Source organism: Sciurus carolinensis, chromosome 9 (genome assembly GCF_902686445.1).
Source record: "Sciurus carolinensis chromosome 9, mSciCar1.2, whole genome shotgun sequence".
Taxonomy (NCBI): domain Eukaryota; kingdom Metazoa; phylum Chordata; class Mammalia; order Rodentia; family Sciuridae; genus Sciurus; species Sciurus carolinensis.
The window spans coordinates 22,899,413-22,913,850 of record NC_062221.1 but is presented as its reverse complement, the minus strand read 5'-3'; the positions used below and the strand labels follow the sequence as shown (position 1 = coordinate 22,913,850).

Sequence of the window (14,438 nt, the reverse complement as noted above, 5' to 3'; positions counted from 1 at the left end):
AAGACAATAAATGGATTAGAAGGGATATAAGCAAAGCCACCATGTTATATATAAATCATTCAGTTCCATGCATGGTCCATCGTATCCCCTCAATAAATGGTGACAATTCTTGTTTGTTTGTTTTTTTTTTCTTTCTGACGCTGTTATTGGTAATATAAATTACTTCTAGTCCTCCAAATTCTGAAGGAAAGAACATTGGTGGATAAGGTGAAATAGTTTGCTTCAAATCCAGGGCTCTCTTCAGCTTTGTTAAATTCCCTCAGGCCCTATTATGGCTGCCTGTATCATCTACTTCACATCAGTGTTTTGACAGAAGGAAAGCTACCTTTCAAAATCCAAAGCCAGGGTAAGAGAACAGGTTTCCATTTATTCATCTCCTCCCCCGGCCCCACTGCTCCAGTGATGCACACATCAGCCAAGCTGGCCCTCATCAGCCCAAGTGGCCTGTGCAGTTTAATCATTACCCTTTAGATGTGATAGACGGGAGTTGATGTCAGCATCTGATGTCTCTCTAGAGTCACTTGGATCTCTCCGATGTCACTCACTGCCCAGCATTTATTTTAGACTAGTCGTCAATATTTCAGTAACATAAAGCCAGCATATTCATACAATCTTGGCCTCTTTTCTCTTTGAAATACCTTCAGAGCCTTGATCCAAGTTTACCCAGTAGAGAAATTTCCTCAGTGTAACTGCTGCTTGTGGTTCTTCTCATTCAGGAAAATCTCTGAAGATCTCCTTATCCCATGGATTTCAAAAATCATGGTGTTCAATGGTAAATCAGAAATTAGGAAATCCATCTGATTCAGAAGAACCTCAAAAAAGTATAAAATACTTAGGAATCAATCAAACAAAAGAGGTGAAAGACCTCTGCAATGAAAACTGCAAAACTCTAGAGAAAGAAATTGAAGAAGACCTTAGAAGATGGGAAGAACTTCCATGTTCTTGGATATGGCCATTTAACCAAAAGCATTATACAGATTTAATGCAATTCCTGTTAAAATTCCAATGACATTCTTCATAGAAATAGAAGTGCAATTGTGAAATTTATTTGGAAAACTAAAAGGCCCAGAATAGTCCTTCCTCTCCTTAGTGAGAAAAGTGAAGCTCCTAGGAGGCATCATAATACCAGACCTTAAATTATACTACAGAGCTGTAGTAACAGAAACAGCATGGTATTGGCACCAAAACAGACATGAAGACCAATGGAGTAGAATAGAAGACACAGAGACAAACTCACATAAATACAGTTATCTCATACTACACAAAGGCATAAAAAACATGCACTGGAAAAAAGACAGCTCCTTCAACAAATGGGGCTGGGAAAATACATACGTAGAAGAATGAAATTTAACCCCTATCTCTCACTCTGCACAAAAGTGGATCAAAGACCAGAAACCAGATTAGAGTGGAAACCCTGCCCCTACTAGAAGAAAACGTAGGACTCCAACCTGACAGCTTAGGAACTGACTTCCTTAACAAAACTCCTAAAGTACAAGAAGTAAAATCGAGAATCAATAGATGAGATGGAATCAAACTAAAAAGCTCCTTCACAGCAAACAATCAAGAACATGAAGAGAGAGCCTACAGAATGGGAGAAAATTTTTGACACCCACACCTCAGATAAGGCATTAATTTCCCGAATATACAAAGAATTCAGAAAGTTTACCATCAAAAAATAAGAAAATAAAAACCCAATTAATAAGAGAGCAGAGAAACTAAATAGACTTGTCTCAAAAGAAGAAATACAAATGGTCAACAAATATATGAAAAAATGTTCAACATCTCTAGGAATTAGAGAAGTGCAAATTAAAATTTCACTGAGATTTCATCTCACTCCACTGAAAGGGTAATTATCCAGAATACAAGTTAATAATAAATGTTGGGGCGGGCCAAGATGGCAGACTAGAGGGCGGCTGCATTTCACGCTGCTCCAGGACGCAAGATTCAAAAGAGGAGATAGTGAGAGACTTGGGACCAACTCAAAGCTGCCGGGTGAGTCTCTCCTGTTGGGGAGGCGTCCCTGATGGGGCGGTAGCCCCGGAACGCAGGGAATTTGTGAAGTGGAGTTGCTCGGCGAGACGCCCCTCCCCCCGCTGGAGCGGTAAACACGGACAACTGGGATCATCGTAGAGGAGGCGGCTCAGCACAGCGCTTGGACTCGGAGCAACCACTGGGGCTCCGGGCGGCTGCCTGAGGAGAAGCTGCGTGGCGAGCTGTTTGGACCCAGAACAACCGCTTCTGAACACCGGGGGGTTGCCCGGAGGAAGAGGAGGAACGCGGCGGGACGCTTGGTCTAGGAGTGACTGCATCAGAGCCACAGGCGGTTGCCAGAGGAGGAGCTGCGTGGTGAGCTGTTTGAACTCAGAGTGGGCGCTCCTGAGCGCCGGGGGACTGCCCGGAGGAAGAGGAGGAGCGCGGCGGGACGCTTGGTCTGGGAGTGACTGCATCAGAACCACAGGCGGTTGCCAGAGGAGGAGCTGCGTGGTGAACTGTTTGAACTCAGAGCGAGCGCTCCTGAGTGCCGGGAGGTTGCCCGGAAGAGGAGGAGGAGCGCAGCGTGTTGCTTGACCTGGGAGTGACTGCATCAGAGCCGCGGGCGGTTGCCGGAGGAGGAGCTGCGTGACGAGCTGTTTGAACTTGGAGCAGCTGCTCCAGAACACTGGTGGCCTGCCTGGAGGAGGAGAGCAGTGGGACGCTTAGTCCAGGAGTGACTGCATCAGAACCACAGGCAGTTGCCAGAGGAGGAGGCGAGTGGTGAGTTGATTGGACTAAAAGCGACCGCTCCTGAACACCGGTGGCCTGCCTGGAGGAGGAGCATGGTGAGTCACCTGGTCTCAGAGCCACCGCTCCTGAACACCCGGGGGGGTACCCCAAGGAGGAGGAGGAGGAACAGGGCGGGTCACTTGGACTTGGAGTGACTGCCTAGGGCTACGGGTGGTAGGCGGGAGGAGGAGACCCGAAGTGAGTTGCTTGGACTCCTAGTGACTGCGTCGGAAACTGGGCGGCTGTCCGGAGGAGGAGGTGTGTGGCAGGTCTCTGGGTCTCGGAGCTATTGTACGGGGCTCCAGGTGGTGGCTCAGGGGAGGGGCTGCATAGCCAGGCGATTGGTGCAGAGCAGGGTCCCAGGAGCTAGGTGGCTTCTTGCTGGAAGAGCCGCACAGAGACACGCCTAGGGGCGGAGCGAAGTTTCCAGCGCAGCGGGCAGATTCTCTGGGAGAGGCAGCCTAAGTAGACTCGCCTGCGAAGGGTGAGGCTCCCAGGCCCAGGACGTAGGTCCGGGCCCCTGGGATCGTTGCAGAGGAAGACAGCCCAGCCCAGGTGGTAGTTGTAGATTGAGGGGAACCTCTAGGAGGGCAACTGACCAGTGAGACGTCCCCACCGAGTGACTCTTCCGGGCCGGGGGAGGTTTTCCCACAGGGACGGTAAAGCCAGAGACATAGGCACAAACAGGCCTTGCCTCAGCCCGCAGTCTAGTTCCCCATTGGATGACCATTGGTCAGCAAGTGGAGGCACCTCTGCCCACTAGCAGGGAATATACGCCACCTGAGGGTTACCACACCTAGAGAGGCAGCTTCTTCGTGGAGCTCTGCATTATCAACCTCCTCCAAGACTTCAAGCTACTGAAGGATAAGAGGGGATATACTAGCAATCTTCAGGGACATTATAAGTCGATAGAGGAAATCTGCAATATCTTAATGACCCACTGATTCCTGAACAATATGAGAAAACAAGGGAAGAAAATGCCCCAAACAAATCTAGATGTTACATCAATAAAATCCAACGACAGCATGGCAGAAGAAATGACAGAAAGGGAGTTCAGAATGTACATAATTAAAATGATTAGGGAAGCAAATGATGAGATGAAAGAGCAAATGCAGGCATTGAATGATTGCACCAATCGACAGTTAACAGAGCAAATTCAGGAAGCAAAAGATCATTTCAATAAAGAGTTAGAGATATTGAAAAAAAAACCAAACAGAAATCCTTGAAATGAAGGAAACAATAAACCAAATTAAGAACTCCATAGAAAGCATAACCAATAGGATAGAACAGCTGGAAGACAGAACTTCAGATATTGAAGACAAAATATTTAACCTCGAAAACAAAGTTGAACAAACAGAGAAGATGGTGAGAAATCATGAACAGAATCTCCAAGAACTATGGGATATCATGAAAAGGCCAAATTTGAGAATTATTGGGATTGAGGAAGGCTTAGAGAAACAAACCAAAGGAATGAACAATCTATTTGAAGAAATAATATCAGAAAATTTCCCAAATCTGAAGAATGAAATGGAAAATCAAGTCCAAGAGGCTTATAGGACTCCAAATACACAAAATTACAACAGACCCACACCAAGGCACATTATAATGAAAATACCTAACATACAAAATAAAGACAGAATTTTAAAGGCTGTGAGAGAAAAGAACCAAATTACATTCAGGGGGAAGCCAATACGGATATCAGCAGATTTTTCAATCCAGACCCTAAAAGCTAGAAGGGCCTGGAACAACATTTTTCAAGCTCTGAAAGAAAATGGATGCCAACCAAGAATCTTATACCCAGCAAAACGTACCTTCAAATTTGACGATGAAATAAGATCATTCCATGATAAACAAAAGCTAAAAGAATTTACAAAAAGAAAGCCAGCATTACAGAACATTCTCAGCAAAATATTTCATGAGGAAGAGATAAAAAACAAAGAAGCAAATCAGCAAAGGGAGGAATTATCCTAAAGGAACTGTCAAATAAAGGAGGAACCAAGATGTGTCAAAAATTTTAAATATGAACCAAATGACTGGGAATACAAATCATATCTCAATAATAACCCTGAATGTTAATGGCCTGAATTCATCAATCAAAAGACATAGACTGGCAGATTGGATTAAAAAGAAAGATCCAACAATATGTTGCCTGCAAGAGACTCACCTCATAGAAAGAGATACCCATAGACTAAAGGTGAAAGGATGGGGAAAAACATACCATGCACATGGGCTCAGCAAAAAAGCTGGAGTATCCATCCTCATTTCAGATAATGTGGACTTCAAGCCAATGTTAGTTAGAAGGGATGAAGAAGGACATTTCATACTGCTTAAGGGAAGCATAAATCAGCAAGATATAACAATCATAAACATCTATGCCCCAAACAGTGGCTCATCCATGTATGTTAAACAAATCCTTCTCAATTTTAGAAACCAAATAGACCATAACACAATAATACTAGGTGATTTTAACACGCCTCTTTCACCACTGGACAGATCTTCCAAACAAAAATTGAACAAAGAAACCATAGATCTCAATAACACAATCAATAATTTAGACTTAACAGACATTTATAGAATATACCATCCAACCAAGAGCGAATACACTTTCTTCTCAGCAGCACATGGATCCTTCTCTAAAATAGACCATATATTATGCCACAAAGCTAATGTCAGCAAATACAAGAAGATAGAGACACTACCTTGTATTCTATCAGATCATAATGGATTGAAGTTACAAATTAATGAAAGAGTAAAAAACAGAAACTACTCCAACACCTGGAGATTAAACAATATGCTACTATATGATGAATGGATAACAGAAGATATTAGGAAGGAAATTAAAAAATTCTTAGAGGTAAACGAGAACAAAGACACATCATATCAAAATCTCTGGGACACTATGAAAGCAGTACTTAGAGGAAGATTTATTTCATGGGGCACATTCAACAAAAAAAGTAGAAATCAACAAATAAACGACTTAACACTACAGCTCAAAGCCCTAGAAAAAGAAAACAGACCAACACCAAAAGTAGTAGAAGACAGGAAATAGTTAAACTGAGAGCTGAAATCAACGAAATTGAAACGAAAGAAACAATACAAAAAATTGACAAAATAAATAGTTGGTTCTTCGAAAAAATAAACAAAATTGATAAACCTTTAGCCACACTAACAAAGAGAAGACGAGAGAAAACCCAAATCACTAAAATTCGGAATGAACAAGGAAATATCACAACAGACACGACTGAAATAAAAAACATAATTAGAAGCTATTTTGAAAATCTATACTCCAACAAAATAGAAAATTTCGAAGACATCAACAGGTTTCTAGAGACATATGAATTGCCTAAACTGAACGAGGAGGACATACACAATTTAAATAGACCAATTTCAAGTAATGAAATAGAGGAAGTAATCAAAAGCCTTCCAACAAAGAAAAGTCCAGGACCAGATGGGTTCTCAGCCGAGTTCTACAAAACTTTTAAAGAAGAACTCATTCCAATACTTCTCAAAGTATTCCAGAAAATAGAAGAGGAGGGAACTCTCCCAAACTCATTCTATGAAGCCAATATTACCCTGATTCCTAAACCAGACAGAGACACATCGAGGAAAGAAAATTTCAGACCAATATCCTTAATGAACATTGACGCAAAAATTCTAAACAAAATTTTAGCAAATCGCATACAAAAACATATTAAAAAGATAGTGCACCATGATCAAGTGGGTTTCATCCCAGGGATGCAAGGTTGGTTCAACATCAGGAAATCAATAAATGTCATTCACCATATCAATAGACCTAAAGTCAAGAATCACATGATTATTTCGATAGATGCAGAAAAAGCATTTGATAAAATACAGCACCCCTTCATGCTCAAAACACTAGAAAAAATAGGGATAGTGGGAACATTCCTTAACATTGTAAAGGCCATCTACGCTAAACCCATGGCTAATATCATTCTAAATGGTGAAAAACTGAAAGCGTTCCCCCTAAAAACTGGAACAAGGCAGGGATGCCCTCTTTCACCACTTCTATTCAATATCATCCTTGAAACTCTAACCAGAGCAATTAGACAGACCAAAGAAATTAAAGGGATACGAATAGGAAAAGAAGAACTCAAACTATCCCTATTTGCTGATGATATGATGGTATACTTAGAGGAACCAGGAAATTCCACCAGAAAACTTTTAGATCTCATAAGTGAATTCAGTAAAGTAGCGGGATATAAGATCAATGCACATAAATCTAAAGCATTTCTATACATAAGCGATGAATCTTCAGAAAGAGAAATTAGGAAAACTACCCCATTCACAATAGCTTCGAAAAAAATAAAGTATTTGGGAATCAATCTCACAAAAGAGGTGAAAGACCTCTACAATGAGAACTACAGAACACTAAAGAAAGAAATTCAAGAAAACCTTAGAAGATGGAAAGATCTCCCATGTTCTTGGATAGGAAGAATTAATATTGTCAAAATGGCCATACTACCAAAAGTGCTATACAGATTCAAAGCAATTCCAATTAAAATCCCAATGATGTACCTTACAGAAATAGAGCAAGCAATTATGAAATTCATCTGGAAGAATAAAAAACCCAGAATAGCTAAAGTAATCCTTGGCAGAAAGAGTGAAGCAGGGGGTATCGCAATACCAGATCTTCAACTCTACTACAAAGCAATAGTAACAAAAACGGCATGGTATTGGTACCAAAATAGAAAGGTGGATCAATGGTACAGAATAGAGGACACGGACACAAACCCAAATAAATACAATTTTCTCATACTACACAAAGGGGCCAAAAATATGCAATGGAGAAAAGATAGCCTCTTCAACAAATGGTGCTGGGAGAATTGGAAATCCATATGCAACAGAATGAAACTAAACCCATATCTCTCACCATGCACGAAACTAAACTCAAAATGGATTAAGGATCTCGGAATCAGACCAGAGACCTTGCATCTTATAGAAGAAAAAGTAGGTTCAGAGCTTCAACATGTCGGCTTAGGACCAGACTTCCTCAACAGGACTCCCATAGCACAAGAAATAAAAGCAAGAATTAATAACTGGGATAGATTCAAACTAAAAAGCTTTCTCTCAGCAAAGGAAACTATCAGCAATGCAAAGAAAGAGCCTACAGAGTGGGAGAAAATCTTTGCCACTCATACTTCAGATAGAGCGCTAATCTCCAGAATCTATAAAGAACTCAAAAAACTCTACACCAAGAATGTAAATAATCCAACTGACAAATGGGCTAAGGAAATGAATAGACACTTCACAGAAGAAGATATACAAGCAATCAACAAACATATGGAAAAATGTTCAACATCTCTAGTAATAAGAGAAATGCAAATCAAAACCACCCTAAGATTCCATCTCACCCCAATTAGAATGGCAATTATGAAGAATACAAGCAACAACAGGTGTTGGCGAGGATGTGGGGAGAAAGGTACACTCTTACATTGCTGGTGGGGCTGCAAATTAGTGCAGCCACTCTGGAAAGCAGTGTGGAGATTCCTTAGAAAACTTGGAATGGAAACACCATTTGACCCAGCTATCCCACTCCTTGGCCTATACCCAAAGGACTTAAAATCAGCATATTACAGAGATACAGCCACATCAATGTTCATAGCTGCTCAGTTCACAATAGCCAGATTGTGGAACCAACCTAGATGCCCTTCAATTGATGAATGGATAAATAAAATGTGGTATATATATACAATGGAATATTACTCAGCCATAAAGAACAATAAAATTATGGCATTTGCAGGCAAATGGATGAAACTGGAGAATATCATGCTAAGTGAGATAAGCCAATCTCAAAAAACCAAAGGAAGAATGATATCGCTAATAAGTGGATGATGACACATAATGGGGGGTGGGAAGGGTTAGTGTTGGGGTTGGAGTTGGGTTTAGGGAGGGGGGCAGGAATGGAGGAAGGAAGGACTGTATAGATGGAGGGGAAGGGTGGGAGGGGAGGGGGGGAAGGGAAAAAATGGCAGAATGAATCAAACAACATTACCCTATGTAAATTTACAAATGGTATGCCTTTACGCCATGTACAGACAGAGAAACAACATGTATCCCATTTGTTTACAATAAAAAATAAATAAATAAATAAATAAATAAATGTTGGCGAGGATGTGAGGAAAAGGATACTCATCCATTGCTGGTAGGACTGCAATTTGGTGCAACCACTCTGGAAAGCAGTATGAAGGTTCCTCAAAAAACTAGGAATGGAACCACCATTTGACCCAAATATCCCACTCCTCAGTGTATATCCAAAGGACTTAAAATTACCATACTGTGGTGACACAGCCACTCAATGTTGATAACTGCACAATTCACAATAGCTAAGCTATAAAGCCAACCTAAATGCCCATCAACAAGTGAATGGATAAAGAAATTGTGGTATATATACAATGACTATTACTCAGTCATAACGAAGACTATCTTCATAATGGAGACTAGCATGCTAAGTGAAATAAGCCAATATCCAAAAAATGAAAGTTGAATGCTTTCTTTGATGTGTGTAAACGAAGCCACAATGAGGGGCACAGGGGAGGGGGAAGAATAGAATTTCAGAATTAGACAAAGGGCAATAAAGGGAAGGGAGAAGCAATAGGAACAGGATAAACAGTGGAATGAATCTGACATAACTTTCCTATGTATATGTATGAATATACCACAGTAAATTCCACCATGGTGTACATACACAAAACTGGGGTCCTAATTAGAATAAGATAGATTTCATGAATGTATAATTTTATCAAAATGAACTCTACTGTCATATATAACTAAAAAGAACCAATAAAAAATAAAGAAAATATCATGGTGTTATGGATTAAATAGTGTACCCCTCCTAAAATATAATAAAGTCCAGACCCTCCGTTTCTCAGAATATGACCTTATTTGTAAACTACAGGGGTAATCCAGTTAAAATTAGGTCTTTTCAATCGATCCTAATCCCTTACAACGGATGTCCTTATAAAAAGGGGAAATCTGGACACAGAAGCAGACGCACCAGGTAGAAATGCCAGGTCAACACCAGGCAGGAATTGGAATGATGCATCTACAATGAACCCCAAGGATTGCTGAGTCCTGGCAGAAGCTAAGAAGAGACAAGGAGCGATTTCTCCGTTAGACTCTCCCTGCTGATCCCTTCTGAATATCTAGCCTTCAGAATGCTGAGATGATAAATTTCCATTGTTCTAAGTCACTCTGTGGCACTTCCTTATGGTAGCCCTAACAAACCAATGTATGTGGAATCTCTGAGAACTCTAGAACAGGTTGAAGGACCTTTACAAGTTGCTGCCCACGTTCTCTGAGCCTTAGAACCTTATCTGGAAAATAAAGAGATGGATTTAACAGCCACAGCTGACTGTTTTCCAAGATGTCTGCAAGTGCTTCCTGTCCCAAATGCTCTTCAAAATTGATCACGTGGGCCTTCATTAAGCCCTCCTAATATGGGAGAACCTGTGTCTCAAATGTAATCAATGGAATGAGGCAGAAGGCACTGCATGACATTTGAGGCAGGACATAAAAGCATTCACCTTCTCTCCTGGGACGCTTGCTTGACCTCTTGAGCCACGATATATGAAGCCTGGCTGTCTTCCTGCTGCCATGTTGGGAGGAAGCCCTGAATGCATATAGAGGCCACAGATAGGTACTCGAATCAACAGGCCCAGCTGTGGCCCCAGTGAACAGTCAGCATCTATCACCAGACATGTCTGTGAAGATGTTCCTGATTATCCTAGTGGCCACTCATGAAGTCTCCCCCACCATATTCTTCCCAGTTGGGACTCCAAATATCCTCAAGTAAAGTCATTTCTATTGTTCTCTTTCTAAATGTCTGACCCACAGAATCCATGATCATAATAAAGTGATTGTTCTGTGCTACTAAGCCTAGGGATAATTAACTGGGCAGAAATATTGACTGGGGCATCAACTCTCCAAGATAGTTGCCAGATCTTACAGCTTAGAGTCTCAAAACTGGTCTGGAATTTTCTGAGCAGAGCATAAAGAGACTCTGGGGAAACCAAGTCTGCCTGAAAACCATGTGAGGGGCCTGAGGTAGGCCCCGTTCCCTTGATCTTCTCTCCCCGTGTTAGAGTTGAAGAACTGATTAAAAAAAAAAAAAAAAGTAGGCTTTCCTGACACCCTTGGTTTAATCTCATAGCATCTCCATGAAGTGGGTGTGGCCCTGCTTTCCAAAAGAATTTTGAAGTATCTCTAATTCCATTCTATTCAACCCACAACTTTGCAGCAGCTTGCACTATGGTTGGGTTTCCTCTGTGCTCACTTCCTTATTAACACTACATTACACTCATCTGGGATCAGATTTATTCATTCAACAAAATGATTGTGTGCTCACTATGTACAATTATTGTTCTAGGCTTTGGGGGCCATTGAGAAGGTATATAGAGGCAAAGCAACCACTGGTCTTGTTTTTAAAGGAATTTATATTTGAACCAGAGATTAAGGTTACCCAAAGAACTCCCATTCAAGGTAGAAGGTGATCTGCACCATGAAAGAAAGAGAAGAGGTGAAAGTGCTGTGCAGAGAAAGGAGTTCCCAGGTATAGTGTGCCAGTTATTCAGTCCTCACCTCTCGGCTCCAAACCCACCCTTCCATAATCTGCTTTCTGAGGCTCCATCCTGGACTCTGCAGACTACATTTCTGTGGCTCCTCATAGAATCTGCCAATAGGGGGCGCCAAAGGCAGAGTGCAAGCCTGGAGAAGGGACAGGGATTTTCTTCACGGTTTGCGTTCTGTACCTGTGAGGATCACCCCAGCGAGGCTTCTTTGCCCCAGACCATGACAGTTCATTCCTGTAGCAACAGCTACATCCAGTTCTCAGTCTCTCCAATATCACAGAAGGACCCTCGGTGACCCTCTCAGTTTGGAACCTACCTCCCCATGACCCTCTACGTCTGAATGATTCCAACCTCTTCCCTTTGTTTTCTCAGTCTTAAGAGTGATAACTGCAGTTCTCCCTCCACGACACCTTATTCCCTTTTACTCTTTCTGTTGCCTACTTTAAATTTCTTTACGTCAAATTCTGTTTTCAAACCAGGCGTGACATCGGTGAGCATACAGAGAAACTGGAATCTTTTGCAAAGTTGGTGGGAATGTAAAATGGTACAACCATTGTGGAAATTAGTGTAGTGATTTCTTATACTAAAAATAGAATTACCATATGATCCAGGAATTACACTGGGTATGTACATGAAAGAACCAAAAGCAGGTCCTGAAAGATATATTTGTACAACCATGATCAGAGCAGCATTTATTAATAACCCTGGGATGGAAGAAATCCAAGTGTCCATGGATGGATGAAAAGTTTTTAAAAGTGTGGTACATGTATACAATGAAATATTATTCCATCTTAAAAAGGGAGGAAATTCTGCAGGCACTTTGAAGACATTATGCTGTGAAGTAAAGTCAGTTACAAAAAGATAAGTACTGCATGTTTCCACTTGCATGAGGTATCTAGTGTGGTCAGCCTTATAGAGGCAGAAAGCAGAACGACGATCTGCAGGGGCTAGAGCAGAGGAGTGTGCAGAGTCGAGTACACATTTGAATTTTACAAATGAAAAAGTTCTGGAGGTTGGTTGCATAACACTGTGAATATATTTAATGCTACTTAGCTATACACTTAAAAATGGTTAAGATGATTAATGTTAAGTGTATTTTACCCTGGTGTAAAAAAACACTGGTGTGATTTATGTCTCCTAAGTGGACCCTAAAGAGTGTGGCAATTAAGGAAATCTTTGTATTCGTGGGAAAGATGGTGGTGGGGAGCAGTGGGCAATTGAATAAAACAACTTAGATCCCAGTGGCTTCACGTGACAAAAAGGTCATTGTTTGATCCTGCCAGTTTAATGTGGCCAAGGGGGTTCTGCTCCATGGAGCTCATTCAAGGACTCAGGCGCCTTCTCTCAAGTGAGCCTACTGGGTTCAACACATGACCTCTAAGGTCACACTGAAGGAAAAGATGTTGTGTAGAGAACTGTCCAGAGGTTGTATGGCCAGGCTGGACATGCAGATATCATATTTGCCATATTTTCCATGGGCCAGAGCTTAGTCCCATGACCCAAGTTGGAATGTCTAGGAAGGTGGGAGGTGAGTTTTCCTGAGGGCACAGAAGGAAAATGAAATGAATTGAGTCAACACACAGCCTGGTTGTCACAACTATACAGAGGAATGTAGTATTCGCTGAGTCCTGAAAATTTGTTTTATCCTATCTTCTCCATCTCTGTATTTCTTAGGCCTCGAGTTGCTTTTTTTTTGCGGTGCTGGGGATTGAACCCAGGGCCTTGTGCTTACGAGACAAGCACTCTACCAACTGAGCTACATCCCCAGCCCCTCGAGTTGCTTTTTGATAAGCATTTATTATATGGGTAGATAGGCAGATAAATCAAAACACTGCTTTCTCTAACTTCCAAACTACAATGGGACTGGAAAAGGAGAAACAGTCTATTCTAACATCTAGCAGAACTGTTCCCAGGTGTTTTCTTCCAGGTCCTGAGAGAATGTAGGGCAATGCTGATCACCATTGCTCAGTACGTTGTCTTTCTTTCAGCATTTGACTGTCCAGGAAGCTGGTGAATGGCTTGCCTCCATGGTTGATTGAGAAAATGGCTGGCCTTTATGACCTAGCCTCAAAACCCCTAAATACCACCTGACTACTCTGTTGGTCAAAGCCAAGAATCATGACCCCAGATTGAACATAGCCTGGAGACGAGGTTGAGCCCATGCAGGAAGTCTCTTGTTGCTCACACTGAATCTTTGGTCCCACAGGTTCTGGAAATGCAGAGTAGGTTGTGCCTATCTAGGCTTAGCTTGATTCACGAAGTCTGTGGAAGCTTGTCTGTGTATGAAGGCATTTGTTCTTTTCTTTTTTTGGCTCATTTGAGGACATATTAATAAAAATAAAGCCAATATAAGCAAAATGATTGTAATTAATGCTAATAAAGCAAAGAGCCAGATTGCCGAGTACATCTGTTCAATCTGGCTCTTGAGTTGTTAGCAGGGGTTTTACTACTGGTAAGCGGGATATAGTGTATTTAGGACCATTATCCCTTCCTAATGCATGGGCACCTGGACAATGATGGCATCGTTTCTGTCCTTGGACTGGGCATATGCCCAATAGGTTCTGTACAGCAGTATGATCTGGTGTAATCTTGGTGAGGAGATTTTTCTTAATGTTCTGTATAAGTACCGTCTACTTGGAGTCTGCATTTTGGTTATCTATTGCTGTATAACAAATATGCCATATTTAGTAATGAAAACAAATTTGTTATGCTCATCAATTCTGTGGGTCCTGGGATCAGAAGAGCACAGTGGAAAGGCTTTTCTCTCCTCCATGTTGCCTGAGACCTTACTGAGAAGACTTGAATGGCTCAGGGATGGAACCATTTGAAAGTGTCTTCATTTCCATGCCTGGTTACTGGGCTGGATTCAGCTGGGACCATCCGTGGGAACACCTAGCTATGGATTTCTTACAGCATGAGAGCTGAATTCTGAGAAGGAGTCATTCCAGAGAACAAAAAGAAAATGAATGGCCTTTATGACCTAATCTCACAGTTCATCTAACACCATTTCCACTATTCTGTTAGTCAAAATAGTCATTAGCCTACCTGGATTGAAGAGGAGACAGACACTTGCGACTGGCATTGCAA

At 41.6% G+C, this 14,438-nt stretch overlaps 1 non-coding gene across 1 annotated transcript; it reads right to left on the bottom strand.

The window, feature by feature from the left end:
* Positions 1–13,044: 13,044 nt before the first annotated feature.
* Positions 13,045–13,118, bottom strand: Trnat-cgu (transfer RNA threonine (anticodon CGU)). The gene has a single exon. It is a non-coding gene; the product is annotated as a tRNA-Thr (tRNA).
* Between the last annotated feature and the right edge of the window lie 1,320 nt (positions 13,119–14,438).